The sequence below is a fragment of the Mytilus trossulus genome, chromosome 5 (assembly GCF_036588685.1).
Source record: "Mytilus trossulus isolate FHL-02 chromosome 5, PNRI_Mtr1.1.1.hap1, whole genome shotgun sequence".
NCBI classification, from domain to species: Eukaryota; Metazoa; Mollusca; class Bivalvia; order Mytilida; family Mytilidae; genus Mytilus; species Mytilus trossulus.
The window spans coordinates 68,978,108-68,993,125 of record NC_086377.1 but is presented as its reverse complement, the minus strand read 5'-3'; positions in this window follow the sequence as shown (position 1 = coordinate 68,993,125).

Below are 15,018 nucleotides of genomic sequence, written 5' to 3'. Positions count from 1 at the left end.
AAGCACCACATAGACAGTAACAAGAAAGGCTGATAACCTGTGAACTTTTAGACGGCAGCAATTTCAATATTTAGACTTATTTAAATGTTTTGACTTTTGAGCCTCCTCACTCTCAGTTCGTACAAGTTATAGCAGATACTAGTATGTGATACGTATGGTAGGGGACGTTTAATCTATACCTATAAAATGCATCGGATCAGAGGTATAGTAACTGTGAACCCTAAACACAGTGTCAGTGCCAAGCTTAACTTCACCATACGTATCATGAATAGTATCCAACTACTTCCTGTAATTGACTTTTAGGTCAATTTAAGTTTGTCCCGTTCAATAGTTTGTCCCGTGCATAATTATGTCATATTGCATGCAACTTTAAAATACTAGAATACAGCTTAATTGTATACTTACTGTTTAGACTTGACGTGTATTTTCTGTCTTAACTACTTTCTTCATAGACACCAAAAATGTGGTTCAAACTAGAATTTCAATGCCTTTGATTGATACCTTTTCTGAAACTGTTGACAGTAATCTGCTAAATGATAAAATACAAAATGAGTTTCTTTCGCAAATAGGGGAAGGACACGACTAATTCATGGTCCCATTACTTTCTATGTTAAATTCCTCCGTTCAAAACCTTCCAGCAGGCACACCTCTTGTTTTAAGTTCAAATAAAGTGGCAATCATTGCATTTCAAAGCAACACTTTAAGCTGCTGCTTAATTTGATGAAAAGCTACAACTCTATCTAGCTACTGAGAAGTGATACAATGTTTATATATAAGCACCACATAGACAGTAACAAGAAAGGCTGATAACCTGTGAACTTTTAGACGGCAGCAATTTCAATATTTAGACTTATTTAAATGTTTTGACTTTTGAGCCTCCTCACTCTCAGTTCGTACAAGTTATAGCAGATACTAGTATGTGATACGTATGGTAGGGGACGTTTAATCTATACCTATAAAATGCATCGGATCAGAGGTATAGTAACTGTGAACCCTAAACACAGTGTCAGTGCCAAGCTTAACTTCACCATACGTATCATGAATAGTATCCAACTACTTCCTGTAATTGACTTTTAGGTCAATTTAAGTTTGTCCCGTTCAATAGTTTGTCCCGTGCATAATTATGTCATATTGCATGCAACTTTAAAATACTAGAATACAGCTTAATTGTATACTTACTGTTTAGACTTGACGTGTATTTTCTGTCTTAACTACTTTCTTCATAGACACCAAAAATGTGGTTCAAACTAGAATTTCAATGCCTTTGATTGATACCTTTTCTGAAACTGTTGACAGTAATCTGCTAAATGATAAAATACAAAATGAGTTTCTTTCGCAAATAGGGGAAGGACACGACTAATTCATGGTCCCATTACTTTCTATGTTAAATTCCTCCGTTCAAAACCTTCCAGCAGGCACACCTCTTGTTTTAAGTTCAAATAAAGTGGCAATCATTGCATTTCAAAGCAACACTTTAAGCTGCTGCTTAATTTGATGAAAAGCTACAACTCTATCTAGCTACTGAGAAGTGATACAATGTTTATATATAAGCACCACATAGACAGTAACAAGAAAGGCTGATAACCTGTGAACTTTTAGACGGCAGCAATTTCAATATTTAGACTTATTTAAATGTTTTGACTTTTGAGCCTCCTCACTCTCAGTTCGTACAAGTTATAGCAGATACTAGTATGTGATACGTATGGTAGGGGACGTTTAATCTATACCTATAAAATGCATCGGATCAGAGGTATAGTAACTGTGAACCCTAAACACAGTGTCAGTGCCAAGCTTAACTTCACCATACGTATCATGAATAGTATCCAACTACTTCCTGTAATTGACTTTTAGGTCAATTTAAGTTTGTCCCGTTCAATAGTTTGTCCCGTGCATAATTATGTCATATTGCATGCAACTTTAAAATACTAGAATACAGCTTAATTGTATACTTACTGTTTAGACTTGACGTGTATTTTCTGTCTTAACTACTTTCTTCATAGACACCAAAAATGTGGTTCAAACTAGAATTTCAATGCCTTTGATTGATACCTTTTCTGAAACTGTTGACAGTAATCTGCTAAATGATAAAATACAAAATGAGTTTCTTTCGCAAATAGGGGAAGGACACGACTAATTCATGGTCCCATTACTTTCTATGTTAAATTCCTCCGTTCAAAACCTTCCAGCAGGCACACCTCTTGTTTTAAGTTCAAATAAAGTGGCAATCATTGCATTTCAAAGCAACACTTTAAGCTGCTGCTTAATTTGATGAAAAGCTACAACTCTATCTAGCTACTGAGAAGTGATACAATGTTTATATATAAGCACCACATAGACAGTAACAAGAAAGGCTGATAACCTGTGAACTTTTAGACGGCAGCAATTTCAATATTTAGACTTATTTAAATGTTTTGACTTTTGAGCCTCCTCACTCTCAGTTCGTACAAGTTATAGCAGATACTAGTATGTGATACGTATGGTAGGGGACGTTTAATCTATACCTATAAAATGCATCGGATCAGAGGTATAGTAACTGTGAACCCTAAACACAGTGTCAGTGCCAAGCTTAACTTCACCATACGTATCATGAATAGTATCCAACTACTTCCTGTAATTGACTTTTAGGTCAATTTAAGTTTGTCCCGTTCAATAGTTTGTCCCGTGCATAATTATGTCATATTGCATGCAACTTTAAAATACTAGAATACAGCTTAATTGTATACTTACTGTTTAGACTTGACGTGTATTTTCTGTCTTAACTACTTTCTTCATAGACACCAAAAATGTGGTTCAAACTAGAATTTCAATGCCTTTGATTGATACCTTTTCTGAAACTGTTGACAGTAATCTGCTAAATGATAAAATACAAAATGAGTTTCTTTCGCAAATAGGGGAAGGACACGACTAATTCATGGTCCCATTACTTTCTATGTTAAATTCCTCCGTTCAAAACCTTCCAGCAGGCACACCTCTTGTTTTAAGTTCAAATAAAGTGGCAATCATTGCATTTCAAAGCAACACTTTAAGCTGCTGCTTAATTTGATGAAAAGCTACAACTCTATCTAGCTACTGAGAAGTGATACAATGTTTATATATAAGCACCACATAGACAGTAACAAGAAAGGCTGATAACCTGTGAACTTTTAGACGGCAGCAATTTCAATATTTAGACTTATTTAAATGTTTTGACTTTTGAGCCTCCTCACTCTCAGTTCGTAAAAGTTATAGCAGATACTAGTATGTGATACGTATGGTAGGGGACGTTTAATCTATACCTATAAAATGCATCGGATCAGAGGTATAGTAACTGTGAACCCTAAACACAGTGTCAGTGCCAAGCTTAACTTCACCATACGTATCATGAATAGTATCCAACTACTTCCTGTAATTGACTTTTAGGTCAATTTAAGTTTGTCCCGTTCAATAGTTTGTCCCGTGCATAATTATGTCATATTGCATGCAACTTTAAAATACTAGAATACAGCTTAATTGTATACTTACTGTTTAGACTTGACGTGTATTTTCTGTCTTAACTACTTTCTTCATAGACACCAAAAATGTGGTTCAAACTAGAATTTCAATGCCTTTGATTGATACCTTTTCTGAAACTGTTGACAGTAATCTGCTAAATGATAAAATACAAAATGAGTTTCTTTCGCAAATAGGGGAAGGACACGACTAATTCATGGTCCCATTACTTTCTATGTTAAATTCCTCCGTTCAAAACCTTCCAGCAGGCACACCTCTTGTTTTAAGTTCAAATAAAGTGGCAATCATTGCATTTCAAAGCAACACTTTAAGCTGCTGCTTAATTTGATGAAAAGCTACAACTCTATCTAGCTACTGAGAAGTGATACAATGTTTATATATAAGCACCACATAGACAGTAACAAGAAAGGCTGATAACCTGTGAACTTTTAGACGGCAGCAATTTCAATATTTAGACTTATTTAAATGTTTTGACTTTTGAGCCTCCTCACTCTCAGTTCGTACAAGTTATAGCAGATACTAGTATGTGATACGTATGGTAGGGGACGTTTAATCTATACCTATAAAATGCATCGGATCAGAGGTATAGTAACTGTGAACCCTAAACACAGTGTCAGTGCCAAGCTTAACTTCACCATACGTATCATGAATAGTATCCAACTACTTCCTGTAATTGACTTTTAGGTCAATTTAAGTTTGTCCCGTTCAATAGTTTGTCCCGTGCATAATTATGTCATATTGCATGCAACTTTAAAATACTAGAATACAGCTTAATTGTATACTTACTGTTTAGACTTGACGTGTATTTTCTGTCTTAACTACTTTCTTCATAGACACCAAAAATGTGGTTCAAACTAGAATTTCAATGCCTTTGATTGATACCTTTTCTGAAACTGTTGACAGTAATCTGCTAAATGATAAAATACAAAATGAGTTTCTTTCGCAAATAGGGGAAGGACACGACTAATTCATGGTCCCATTACTTTCTATGTTAAATTCCTCCGTTCAAAACCTTCCAGCAGGCACACCTCTTGTTTTAAGTTCAAATAAAGTGGCAATCATTGCATTTCAAAGCAACACTTTAAGCTGCTGCTTAATTTGATGAAAAGCTACAACTCTATCTAGCTACTGAGAAGTGATACAATGTTTATATATAAGCACCACATAGACAGTAACAAGAAAGGCTGATAACCTGTGAACTTTTAGACGGCAGCAATTTCAATATTTAGACTTATTTAAATGTTTTGACTTTTGAGCCTCCTCACTCTCAGTTCGTACAAGTTATAGCAGATACTAGTATGTGATACGTATGGTAGGGGACGTTTAATCTATACCTATAAAATGCATCGGATCAGAGGTATAGTAACTGTGAACCCTAAACACAGTGTCAGTGCCAAGCTTAACTTCACCATACGTATCATGAATAGTATCCAACTACTTCCTGTAATTGACTTTTAGGTCAATTTAAGTTTGTCCCGTTCAATAGTTTGTCCCGTGCATAATTATGTCATATTGCATGCAACTTTAAAATACTAGAATACAGCTTAATTGTATACTTACTGTTTAGACTTGACGTGTATTTTCTGTCTTAACTACTTTCTTCATAGACACCAAAAATGTGGTTCAAACTAGAATTTCAATGCCTTTGATTGATACCTTTTCTGAAACTGTTGACAGTAATCTGCTAAATGATAAAATACAAAATGAGTTTCTTTCGCAAATAGGGGAAGGACACGACTAATTCATGGTCCCATTACTTTCTATGTTAAATTCCTCCGTTCAAAACCTTCCAGCAGGCACACCTCTTGTTTTAAGTTCAAATAAAGTGGCAATCATTGCATTTCAAAGCAACACTTTAAGCTGCTGCTTAATTTGATGAAAAGCTACAACTCTATCTAGCTACTGAGAAGTGATACAATGTTTATATATAAGCACCACATAGACAGTAACAAGAAAGGCTGATAACCTGTGAACTTTTAGACGGCAGCAATTTCAATATTTAGACTTATTTAAATGTTTTGACTTTTGAGCCTCCTCACTCTCAGTTCGTACAAGTTATAGCAGATACTAGTATGTGATACGTATGGTAGGGGACGTTTAATCTATACCTATAAAATGCATCGGATCAGAGGTATAGTAACTGTGAACCCTAAACACAGTGTCAGTGCCAAGCTTAACTTCACCATACGTATCATGAATAGTATCCAACTACTTCCTGTAATTGACTTTTAGGTCAATTTAAGTTTGTCCCGTTCAATAGTTTGTCCCGTGCATAATTATGTCATATTGCATGCAACTTTAAAATACTAGAATACAGCTTAATTGTATACTTACTGTTTAGACTTGACGTGTATTTTCTGTCTTAACTACTTTCTTCATAGACACCAAAAATGTGGTTCAAACTAGAATTTCAATGCCTTTGATTGATACCTTTTCTGAAACTGTTGACAGTAATCTGCTAAATGATAAAATACAAAATGAGTTTCTTTCGCAAATAGGGGAAGGACACGACTAATTCATGGTCCCATTACTTTCTATGTTAAGTTCCTCCGTTCAAAACCTTCCAGCAGGCACACCTCTTGTTTTAAGTTCAAATAAAGTGGCAATCATTGCATTTCAAAGCAACACTTTAAGCTGCTGCTTAATTTGATGAAAAGCTACAACTCTATCTAGCTACTGAGAAGTGATACAATGTTTATATATAAGCACCACATAGACAGTAACAAGAAAGGCTGATAACCTGTGAACTTTTAGACGGCAGCAATTTCAATATTTAGACTTATTTAAATGTTTTGACTTTTGAGCCTCCTCACTCTCAGTTCGTACAAGTTATAGCAGATACTAGTATGTGATACGTATGGTAGGGGACGTTTAATCTATACCTATAAAATGCATCGGATCAGAGGTATAGTAACTGTGAACCCTAAACACAGTGTCAGTGCCAAGCTTAACTTCACCATACGTATCATGAATAGTATCCAACTACTTCCTGTAATTGACTTTTAGGTCAATTTAAGTTTGTCCCGTTCAATAGTTTGTCCCGTGCATAATTATGTCATATTGCATGCAACTTTAAAATACTAGAATACAGCTTAATTGTATACTTACTGTTTAGACTTGACGTGTATTTTCTGTCTTAACTACTTTCTTCATAGACACCAAAAATGTGGTTCAAACTAGAATTTCAATGCCTTTGATTGATACCTTTTCTGAAACTGTTGACAGTAATCTGCTAAATGATAAAATACAAAATGAGTTTCTTTCGCAAATAGGGGAAGGACACGACTAATTCATGGTCCCATTACTTTCTATGTTAAATTCCTCCGTTCAAAACCTTCCAGCAGGCACACCTCTTGTTTTAAGTTCAAATAAAGTGGCAATCATTGCATTTCAAAGCAACACTTTAAGCTGCTGCTTAATTTGATGAAAAGCTACAACTCTATCTAGCTACTGAGAAGTGATACAATGTTTATATATAAGCACCACATAGACAGTAACAAGAAAGGCTGATAACCTGTGAACTTTTAGACGGCAGCAATTTCAATATTTAGACTTATTTAAATGTTTTGACTTTTGAGCCTCCTCACTCTCAGTTCGTACAAGTTATAGCAGATACTAGTATGTGATACGTATGGTAGGGGACGTTTAATCTATACCTATAAAATGCATCGGATCAGAGGTATAGTAACTGTGAACCCTAAACACAGTGTCAGTGCCAAGCTTAACTTCACCATACGTATCATGAATAGTATCCAACTACTTCCTGTAATTGACTTTTAGGTCAATTTAAGTTTGTCCCGTTCAATAGTTTGTCCCGTGCATAATTATGTCATATTGCATGCAACTTTAAAATACTAGAATACAGCTTAATTGTATACTTACTGTTTAGACTTGACGTGTATTTTCTGTCTTAACTACTTTCTTCATAGACACCAAAAATGTGGTTCAAACTAGAATTTCAATGCCTTTGATTGATACCTTTTCTGAAACTGTTGACAGTAATCTGCTAAATGATAAAATACAAAATGAGTTTCTTTCGCAAATAGGGGAAGGACACGACTAATTCATGGTCCCATTACTTTCTATGTTAAATTCCTCCGTTCAAAACCTTCCAGCAGGCACACCTCTTGTTTTAAGTTCAAATAAAGTGGCAATCATTGCATTTCAAAGCAACACTTTAAGCTGCTGCTTAATTTGATGAAAAGCTACAACTCTATCTAGCTACTGAGAAGTGATACAATGTTTATATATAAGCACCACATAGACAGTAACAAGAAAGGCTGATAACCTGTGAACTTTTAGACGGCAGCAATTTCAATATTTAGACTTATTTAAATGTTTTGACTTTTGAGCCTCCTCACTCTCAGTTCGTACAAGTTATAGCAGATACTAGTATGTGATACGTATGGTAGGGGACGTTTAATCTATACCTATAAAATGCATCGGATCAGAGGTATAGTAACTGTGAACCCTAAACACAGTGTCAGTGCCAAGCTTAACTTCACCATACGTATCATGAATAGTATCCAACTACTTCCTGTAATTGACTTTTAGGTCAATTTAAGTTTGTCCCGTTCAATAGTTTGTCCCGTGCATAATTATGTCATATTGCATGCAACTTTAAAATACTAGAATACAGCTTAATTGTATACTTACTGTTTAGACTTGACGTGTATTTTCTGTCTTAACTACTTTCTTCATAGACACCAAAAATGTGGTTCAAACTAGAATTTCAATGCCTTTGATTGATACCTTTTCTGAAACTGTTGACAGTAATCTGCTAAATGATAAAATACAAAATGAGTTTCTTTCGCAAATAGGGGAAGGACACGACTAATTCATGGTCCCATTACTTTCTATGTTAAATTCCTCCGTTCAAAACCTTCCAGCAGGCACACCTCTTGTTTTAAGTTCAAATAAAGTGGCAATCATTGCATTTCAAAGCAACACTTTAAGCTGCTGCTTAATTTGATGAAAAGCTACAACTCTATCTAGCTACTGAGAAGTGATACAATGTTTATATATAAGCACCACATAGACAGTAACAAGAAAGGCTGATAACCTGTGAACTTTTAGACGGCAGCAATTTCAATATTTAGACTTATTTAAATGTTTTGACTTTTGAGCCTCCTCACTCTCAGTTCGTACAAGTTATAGCAGATACTAGTATGTGATACGTATGGTAGGGGACGTTTAATCTATACCTATAAAATGCATCGGATCAGAGGTATAGTAACTGTGAACCCTAAACACAGTGTCAGTGCCAAGCTTAACTTCACCATACGTATCATGAATAGTATCCAACTACTTCCTGTAATTGACTTTTAGGTCAATTTAAGTTTGTCCCGTTCAATAGTTTGTCCCGTGCATAATTATGTCATATTGCATGCAACTTTAAAATACTAGAATACAGCTTAATTGTATACTTACTGTTTAGACTTGACGTGTATTTTCTGTCTTAACTACTTTCTTCATAGACACCAAAAATGTGGTTCAAACTAGAATTTCAATGCCTTTGATTGATACCTTTTCTGAAACTGTTGACAGTAATCTGCTAAATGATAAAATACAAAATGAGTTTCTTTCGCAAATAGGGGAAGGACACGACTAATTCATGGTCCGATTACTTTCTATGTTAAATTCCTCCGTTCAAAACCTTCCAGCAGGCACACCTCTTGTTTTAAGTTCAAATAAAGTGGCAATCATTGCATTTCAAAGCAACACTTTAAGCTGCTGCTTAATTTGATGAAAAGCTACAACTCTATCTAGCTACTGAGAAGTGATACAATGTTTATATATAAGCACCACATAGACAGTAACAAGAAAGGCTGATAACCTGTGAACTTTTAGACGGCAGCAATTTCAATATTTAGACTTATTTAAATGTTTTGACTTTTGAGCCTCCTCACTCTCAGTTCGTACAAGTTATAGCAGATACTAGTATGTGATACGTATGGTAGGGGACGTTTAATCTATACCTATAAAATGCATCGGATCAGAGGTATAGTAACTGTGAACCCTAAACACAGTGTCAGTGCCAAGCTTAACTTCACCATACGTATCATGAATAGTATCCAACTACTTCCTGTAATTGACTTTTAGGTCAATTTAAGTTTGTCCCGTTCAATAGTTTGTCCCGTGCATAATTATGTCATATTGCATGCAACTTTAAAATACTAGAATACAGCTTAATTGTATACTTACTGTTTAGACTTGACGTGTATTTTCTGTCTTAACTACTTTCTTCATAGACACCAAAAATGTGGTTCAAACTAGAATTTCAATGCCTTTGATTGATACCTTTTCTGAAACTGTTGACAGTAATCTGCTAAATGATAAAATACAAAATGAGTTTCTTTCGCAAATAGGGGAAGGACACGACTAATTCATGGTCCCATTACTTTCTATGTTAAATTCCTCCGTTCAAAACCTTCCAGCAGGCACACCTCTTGTTTTAAGTTCAAATAAAGTGGCAATCATTGCATTTCAAAGCAACACTTTAAGCTGCTGCTTAATTTGATGAAAAGCTACAACTCTATCTAGCTACTGAGAAGTGATACAATGTTTATATATAAGCACCACATAGACAGTAACAAGAAAGGCTGATAACCTGTGAACTTTTAGACGGCAGCAATTTCAATATTTAGACTTATTTAAATGTTTTGACTTTTGAGCCTCCTCACTCTCAGTTCGTACAAGTTATAGCAGATACTAGTATGTGATACGTATGGTAGGGGACGTTTAATCTATACCTATAAAATGCATCGGATCAGAGGTATAGTAACTGTGAACCCTAAACACAGTGTCAGTGCCAAGCTTAACTTCACCATACGTATCATGAATAGTATCCAACTACTTCCTGTAATTGACTTTTAGGTCAATTTAAGTTTGTCCCGTTCAATAGTTTGTCCCGTGCATAATTATGTCATATTGCATGCAACTTTAAAATACTAGAATACAGCTTAATTGTATACTTACTGTTTAGACTTGACGTGTATTTTCTGTCTTAACTACTTTCTTCATAGACACCAAAAATGTGGTTCAAACTAGAATTTCAATGCCTTTGATTGATACCTTTTCTGAAACTGTTGACAGTAATCTGCTAAATGATAAAATACAAAATGAGTTTCTTTCGCAAATAGGGGAAGGACACGACTAATTCATGGTCCCATTACTTTCTATGTTAAATTCCTCCGTTCAAAACCTTCCAGCAGGCACACCTCTTGTTTTAAGTTCAAATAAAGTGGCAATCATTGCATTTCAAAGCAACACTTTAAGCTGCTGCTTAATTTGATGAAAAGCTACAACTCTATCTAGCTACTGAGAAGTGATACAATGTTTATATATAAGCACCACATAGACAGTAACAAGAAAGGCTGATAACCTGTGAACTTTTAGACGGCAGCAATTTCAATATTTAGACTTATTTAAATGTTTTGACTTTTGAGCCTCCTCACTCTCAGTTCGTACAAGTTATAGCAGATACTAGTATGTGATACGTATGGTAGGGGACGTTTAATCTATACCTATAAAATGCATCGGATCAGAGGTATAGTAACTGTGAACCCTAAACACAGTGTCAGTGCCAAGCTTAACTTCACCATACGTATCATGAATAGTATCCAACTACTTCCTGTAATTGACTTTTAGGTCAATTTAAGTTTGTCCCGTTCAATAGTTTGTCCCGTGCATAATTATGTCATATTGCATGCAACTTTAAAATACTAGAATACAGCTTAATTGTATACTTACTGTTTAGACTTGACGTGTATTTTCTGTCTTAACTACTTTCTTCATAGACACCAAAAATGTGGTTCAAACTAGAATTTCAATGCCTTTGATTGATACCTTTTCTGAAACTGTTGACAGTAATCTGCTAAATGATAAAATACAAAATGAGTTTCTTTCGCAAATAGGGGAAGGACACGACTAATTCATGGTCCCATTACTTTCTATGTTAAATTCCTCCGTTCAAAACCTTCCAGCAGGCACACCTCTTGTTTTAAGTTCAAATAAAGTGGCAATCATTGCATTTCAAAGCAACACTTTAAGCTGCTGCTTAATTTGATGAAAAGCTACAACTCTATCTAGCTACTGAGAAGTGATACAATGTTTATATATAAGCACCACATAGACAGTAACAAGAAAGGCTGATAACCTGTGAACTTTTAGACGGCAGCAATTTCAATATTTAGACTTATTTAAATGTTTTGACTTTTGAGCCTCCTCACTCTCAGTTCGTACAAGTTATAGCAGATACTAGTATGTGATACGTATGGTAGGGGACGTTTAATCTATACCTATAAAATGCATCGGATCAGAGGTATAGTAACTGTGAACCCTAAACACAGTGTCAGTGCCAAGCTTAACTTCACCATACGTATCATGAATAGTATCCAACTACTTCCTGTAATTGACTTTTAGGTCAATTTAAGTTTGTCCCGTGCATAATTATGTCATATTGCATGCAACTTTAAAATACTAGAATACAGCTTAATTGTATACTTACTGTTTAGACTTGACGTGTATTTTCTGTCTTAACTACTTTCTTCATAGACACCAAAAATGTGGTTCAAACTAGAATTTCAATGCCTTTGATTGATACCTTTTCTGAAACTGTTGACAGTAATCTGCTAAATGATAAAATACAAAATGAGTTTCTTTCGCAAATAGGGGAAGGACACGACTAATTCATGGTCCCATTACTTTCTATGTTAAATTCCTCCGTTCAAAACCTTCCAGCAGGCACACCTCTTGTTTTAAGTTCAAATAAAGTGGCAATCATTGCATTTCAAAGCAACACTTTAAGCTGCTGCTTAATTTGATGAAAAGCTACAACTCTATCTAGCTACTGAGAAGTGATACAATGTTTATATATAAGCACCACATAGACAGTAACAAGAAAGGCTGATAACCTGTGAACTTTTAGACGGCAGCAATTTCAATATTTAGACTTATTTAAATGTTTTGACTTTTGAGCCTCCTCACTCTCAGTTCGTACAAGTTATAGCAGATACTAGTATGTGATACGTATGGTAGGGGACGTTTAATCTATACCTATAAAATGCATCGGATCAGAGGTATAGTAACTGTGAACCCTAAACACAGTGTCAGTGCCAAGCTTAACTTCACCATACGTATCATGAATAGTATCCAACTACTTCCTGTAATTGACTTTTAGGTCAATTTAAGTTTGTCCCGTGCATAATTATGTCATATTGCATGCAACTTTAAAATACTAGAATACAGCTTAATTGTATACTTACTGTTTAGACTTGACGTGTATTTTCTGTCTTAACTACTTTCTTCATAGACACCAAAAATGTGGTTCAAACTAGAATTTCAATGCCTTTGATTGATACCTTTTCTGAAACTGTTGACAGTAATCTGCTAAATGATAAAATACAAAATGAGTTTCTTTCGCAAATAGGGGAAGGACACGACTAATTCATGGTCCCATTACTTTCTATGTTAAATTCCTCCGTTCAAAACCTTCCAGCAGGCACACCTCTTGTTTTAAGTTCAAATAAAGTGGCAATCATTGCATTTCAAAACAACACTTTAAGCTGCTGCTTAATTTGATGAAAAGCTACAACTCTATCTAGCTACTGAGAAGTGATACAATGTTTATATATAAGCACCACATAGACAGTAACAAGAAAGGCTGATAACCTGTGAACTTTTAGACGGCAGCAATTTCAATATTTAGACTTATTTAAATGTTTTGACTTTTGAGCCTCCTCACTCTCAGTTCGTACAAGTTATAGCAGATACTAGTATGTGATACGTATGGTAGGGGACGTTTAATCTATACCTATAAAATGCATCGGATCAGAGGTATAGTAACTGTGAACCCTAAACACAGTGTCAGTGCCAAGCTTAACTTCACCATACGTATCATGAATAGTATCCAACTACTTCCTGTAATTGACTTTTAGGTCAATTTAAGTTTGTCCCGTTCAATAGTTTGTCCCGTGCATAATTATGTCATATTGCATGCAACTTTAAAATACTAGAATACAGCTTAATTGTATACTTACTGTTTAGACTTGACGTGTATTTTCTGTCTTAACTACTTTCTTCATAGACACCAAAAAATGTGGTTCAAACTAGAATTTCAATGCCTTTGATTGATACCTTTTCTGAAACTGTTGACAGTAATCTGCTAAATGATAAAATACAAAATGAGTTTCTTTCGCAAATAGGGGAAGGACACGACTAATTCATGGTCCCATTACTTTCTATGTTAAATTCCTCCGTTCAAAACCTTCCAGCAGGCACACCTCTTGTTTTAAGTTCAAATAAAGTGGCAATCATTGCATTTCAAAGCAACACTTTAAGCTGCTGCTTAATTTGATGAAAAGCTACAACTCTATCTAGCTACTGAGAAGTGATACAATGTTTATATATAAGCACCACATAGACAGTAACAAGAAAGGCTGATAACCTGTGAACTTTTAGACGGCAGCAATTTCAATATTTAGACTTATTTAAATGTTTTGACTTTTGAGCCTCCTCACTCTCAGTTCGTACAAGTTATAGCAGATACTAGTATGTGATACGTATGGTAGGGGACGTTTAATCTATACCTATAAAATGCATCGGATCAGAGGTATAGTAACTGTGAACCCTAAACACAGTGTCAGTGCCAAGCTTAACTTCACCATACGTATCATGAATAGTATCCAACTACTTCCTGTAATTGACTTTTAGGTCAATTTAAGTTTGTCCCGTTCAATAGTTTGTCCCGTGCATAATTATGTCATATTGCATGCAACTTTAAAATACTAGAATACAGCTTAATTGTATACTTACTGTTTAGACTTGACGTGTATTTTCTGTCTTAACTACTTTCTTCATAGACACCAAAAATGTGGTTCAAACTAGAATTTCAATGCCTTTGATTGATACCTTTTCTGAAACTGTTGACAGTAATCTGCTAAATGATAAAATACAAAATGAGTTTCTTTCGCAAATACGGGAAGGACACGACTAATTCATGGTCCCATTACTTTCTATGTTAAATTCCTCCGTTCAAAACCTTCCAGCAGGCACACCTCTTGTTTTAAGTTCAAATAAAGTGGCAATCATTGCATTTCAAAGCAACACTTTAAGCTGCTGCTTAATTTGATGAAAAGCTACAACTCTATCTAGCTACTGAGAAGTGATACAATGTTTATATATAAGCACCACATAGACAGTAACAAGAAAGGCTGATAACCTGTGAACTTTTAGACGGCAGCAATTTCAATATTTAGACTTATTTAAATGTTTTGACTTTTGAGCCTCCTCACTCTCAGTTCGTACAAGTTATAGCAGATACTAGTATGTGATACGTATGGTAGGGGACGTTTAATCTATACCTATAAAATGCATCGGATCAGAGGTATAGTAACTGTGAACCCTAAACACAGTGTCAGTGCCAAGCTTAACTTCACCATACGTATCATGAATAGTATCCAACTACTTCCTGTAATTGACTTTTAGGTCAATTTAAGTTTGTCCCGTTCAATAGTTTGTCCCGTGCAT